Raw genomic sequence first — 4,714 nt, 5'->3', positions numbered from 1 at the left:
GGCTCAGGTCATGATCCTGGAGTCCCGGGATCGAGTCCCGCATCGGGCTCCCTGCTCGGCAGGGAGTCTGCTTCTCCCTCTGACCCTCCTCCCTCTCATGCTCTCTGTATCTCATTCTCTCTGTCTCAAATAAATAAATAAAATCTTTAAAAAAAAAAAAGAGCATTATAGATCAAGTTCACCAAATTAAATGTAATTCATTCTTCTGTCAAATATTCTTTTGTAGCATATGATTAGAACAATTAGAACAGCTGATTATTAAATTTCCCTGTCTTAGGCTTAACACCAAAACATGTGACAGACAAATGTCTAAAAATGAATAAAAGAGCAAGGATATAAAAAAGGATGCAGAATATGTAATCTTACTGTATTAACTCTATGAATTCCCTTTTTTGTTGCCACTAAAATATATATCTATATTGCTCTGATGACTGATGAACTAGCACAATTTCAAATTTTTCCTGTCTCTCCCCCGCTTCTTCCTTCTCCTCTTCCCTCCCTCCTTCTCTCTCTCTCTCATTTCTCTTAATCATCTAATTTGAAATGTTACTTAATAAGTTTAAATCAATTATGTGCTCCATACTTAAGACTGGCCTATAATATTGTTTCTTAAATCACACATTTTAGAAGACTTCAGTGCCTAACTAATGGAATTCTTGAAAAACCTATGAAAGTGTTTCAGAACATAAGAAATATATCAATGGGACAGAAACAGTTCTTCATTATGCTTTACATACAATTTTGCTCAACTGCTTATTTTAATTAGAGCAGAACTCTAGCTTCTGCTCATTGGTTTAGCATGAGCAATAAAATGAAGTTTATTTAATTTTCTAAAATAAGTAAAGCAGAGTAAAGTTAATTAAAAGTTAATTACAGAATAATGAATCATCTACCCTTGCTGTGCTAGTGTTGCCCAGATGATTAGATGTTGTCCTTCCTGAATACACTTCCATTCCCATAAGCTGAGTATTCTCTTCATTCAGTATAAGGATTTTCATTTGTGTACTTGGCAAAGTTTATGTTGCCTTCTTCTGAAGGCATCTTTTTTAGGAAATAAGCACACAGAGGTACCTACACACACCTTCCTAGTTTCTCTCTTTTTATATGCTTTCCCCAGGCATAATTTTCATTTAGACTTCCGAATGCCTTTTAAATTTGACAGAATATACCTATAAAATTCGTTAGTAATTGTTTCATTTCCCAGCATGGCATGTGTAGTTAACCTTGAAAGACGGATTGGGCGTGAACTGTAGTGAACCCAACCTTCGCCAGTATCAGAAAGGTCATGGATCTGTTCTCTCTGGTCCTGTGTCTTCAAATAGAAGGTTTTGTACATATTGGAACTAGAATGCTTTTACTGCTCATTAATTCATCATTAAAATGATGTTAACTAATCATTCTCTATAAGGCTCTGGTGTACAGAGTTTCTGGCATGAATTGCTGCAGCTTGGCTCCCAGCCACTTACAACTTGCTGAAAATAGCAGCATTCGTGTTTTTGGTAGATTTAAATCTTTTGTGAAATTTTATTGTAAGTAGCAGGCCTTATAAATTGCACTGGGAATAGAGTATGGCTTATACTTAGAGTATCTTAATTTTTATGAATGGATATATGTATGGAAATACCTGAATTTCAATTTCAATTTTGCAGCAGGGCTCTCTTAGTATAAGGAATAATGTATAATGAATATTGTGTCCTCACCTCAATCATGTATCTTGCATCTTGACATCATAAATACTAAGGCAATGTAGGAAATATTGTTACTTAAAATAGGGAAAGAAAATGAATCAGTATACCTTAGGGTATTTACACTGATTATGTGTCCTGTCTATGTAAAAAGCTACAACTATTAGTTTTGCAAAACTGTTCAATGATTCAATGATACAAATGTGTTATGAAGTAACTACAAACAATTCTTGAATCTTTTTTAAAAGTATATTCTACTGGGAAACAAAAAGGATTGCTGGAGGGGGGTTGGGTAGAGGAATGGGGTCACTGGGTGATGGGCATTAAGGAGGACACTTGATATAACGAGCACTGGGTGTTACATGCAACTGATGAATCACTAAACTCTACCTCTGAAACTAATACACTATATGTTAATTAACTGAATTTAAATAAAAATTTTTAAAAGGTATACTCTATATTCCATATCCATAATTTTCAACCTTCTGTTAAAAGATACATGTAGAAGCATTTATTTCCCCACATGCTGCTAATCAGATGTTAAATAAGAAGGAAATAGGTGGGAAAGATCTGAAAATAAAGTTTCAAGAGGATCTTTTAAACAGGGACTGTGAGAAGTTGGAAGACGGGGTGCAATCTTGCTTTCACAACTTCTTACTTGCTGTCATTCATCTTCACTACTCTAAAACTTTCCCTCACTCTTCTTTTAAATGTTTTTCCCCTGCCTTTCCATTTTAGTTATGTGTGTAACTTCATTATTATATCCTAGTTTTCTGATTCTCAATTTTCCAAGCATTAAAATGATGAGTATAAAGGCTCAATAAATGAACAAACAAACAAACAAATAAATAAATTCTTTCAGTTTAGAAATGCTGACTTCTATTTTAAATATCATTTTCAAATGTTGATTCAAAAATTCATATTCATATCCATTTCACAAACACAGGTACTGGCTGTTCTTTTCATTTGCTACAAAAAAATATGCCAAATTAGGAAAGCTCAATTTTGTAAGATAAGTTGTTCGCCTTTTTTTTCCCTTGGCATAAAAATTCTTTATGATAATGTTACTTAGATCCACTTGATTCAAATAACTCTCTTTAATAATAATTGAAATTCTTGGTAGAGAAAAGTAAAATAATTCAATCCATACTATAAAATTATAGGTAAGGTGCCTGGGTGGCTCAGTTGGTTAAGCAACTGCCTTCGGCTCAGGTCATGATCCTGGAGTCCCGGGATCGAGTCCCGCATCGGGCTCCCTGCTCAGCAGGGAGTCTGCTTCTCCCTCTGACCATCCCCCCGCCTCATGTGCTCTCTCTCTCTCTCTCTCTCATTCTCTCTCTTTCAAATAAATAAATAAATAAATCTTTTAAAAAAATAATAAAAGAAAATAAAATTATAGGTAGTTTACTATAACTGAGCAGAAGTAAATAGGGTACATTGAGTAATGGAAATTCTTTCTTTTGGCTTTTTGGTTAGAAAGGGAGATGGTCAAATGAATGCCAAAATGTGCTAAGTTTTTTTTGCGGGGGGGGCGGGGGGAGTCCTAAGTATACTTTATTGACATGAAAAGGTAGGGCTTCCCAAGCCCCTCCCCTTCTTCAGGGGGTCTGGGATGGAAACCGTTGAGGTCAGGAGATTCTCAGTGTGTTGGAGATGAGTTGGGGCAAGGACTCCCCAGCAGCCAAGGGCTGCTTCCTCTTGCTGGGCCTGGTGATTCAGGGGGCTCTTACTCCTTGGAAGCCATGTGGACCATAAGGTCCACCACCTGGTTGCTGTAGCCAAACTTACTGTCATACAAGGAAATATGTTTGACAAAGTAGTCACTAAGAGCAATGCCAGCCCCAGCATCAAAGGTGGAAGAGTGGATGTCACCATTAAAGTCTCAGGAGACAACCTGGTCCTCAGTGTAGCTGAGGATGCCCTTGAGGGGCCCTCAATGCCTGCCTCACCGCCTTCTTGCTGTCATCGTATTTCGTAGCTTTCTCTAGGCAGCAGGTCAGATCTGCGACTGACACACTGGGGGTGGGGACATGGAAAGCCATGCCAGTGAGCTTCCCATTCAGCTCAGGGATGACCCTGCCTACAGCCCTGGCAGTGCCAGTAGAAGCAAGGATGATGTTCTGGGTAGTCCCTTGGCTATCACATCACAGCTTTCCAGAGGGGCCGTCCACGGTCTTCTGGGTGGCAGTGATGGCATGGACTGTGGTCATGAGTCCCTCCACGATGCTAAAGTTGTCATGGATGACCCTGGCCAGAGGGGCCAAGCAGTTGGTGATGCCAGAGGCACTGCTGACCATCTTGAGGGAGTTGTCATACTTCTCATGGTTCACACCCATCACAAACACGGGGGCTTCAGCAGAAGGAGCAGAGATGATGACCCTTTTGGCCCCCCCTTCAAGTGAGCCCTAGCCTTCTCCATGGTGGTGAAGACCCCAGTAGACTCCACAACATACTCAGCAACAGCATCACCCCATTTGATGTTGGTGGGATCTTGCTCCTGGAAGATGGACATGGACTTTCCATTGATGACAAACTTCTCGTTCTCAGCCTTGATCATGCCATGGAATTTGCCATGGTGGAATCATACTGGAACACATAGACCACGTAGTTGCGGTCAATGAAGGGGTCATTGATGGTGACAATATCCACTTTGCCAAAGTTAAAAGCAGCCCTGGTGTGCAGCCACCTAATACAGCCAAATTCCTCTACTCCGATCTTCACCATTGGTGAATGGGACTTGGCTGGCACTGCACCAAAAGATGCAGCTGTCTGTCGAATAGGGAGGAGCAGAGAGCCATGTGCTAAGTTTTTATAAACAACTTCATACTGTCTTCATTGCTGAGTAGAACTAGGTTTCTAAGTGTTTCATTCTCCACAGAGACAAGTTTGTGATTAAAAACTACAGCCTTAACAATCACAAATCATTTCTATTAAGAACACAATAGAAAAAAACTTATGGATGATAAAGCACTATACATATATAAAGATCTATTGTTTTGTGTTATTATTATCTTTTGTTATTATAACCA

At 39.0% G+C, this 4,714-nt stretch overlaps 1 pseudogene; it reads right to left on the bottom strand.

Moving 5' to 3' along the window:
• Positions 1 to 3,271: 3,271 nt before the first annotated feature.
• Positions 3,272 to 4,409, bottom strand: LOC102734021 (glyceraldehyde-3-phosphate dehydrogenase pseudogene; annotated as a pseudogene).
• Positions 4,410 to 4,714: the final 305 nt, after the last annotated feature.

The sequence above is a fragment of the Leptonychotes weddellii genome, chromosome 12, assembly GCF_054177405.1.
Source record: "Leptonychotes weddellii isolate Sample4059 chromosome 12, ASM5417740v2, whole genome shotgun sequence".
In the NCBI taxonomy this organism is placed as follows: domain Eukaryota; kingdom Metazoa; phylum Chordata; class Mammalia; order Carnivora; family Phocidae; genus Leptonychotes; species Leptonychotes weddellii.
Note: the sequence above shows the minus strand (reverse complement) of the source record. Positions and strands in the feature narration are given on the sequence as shown.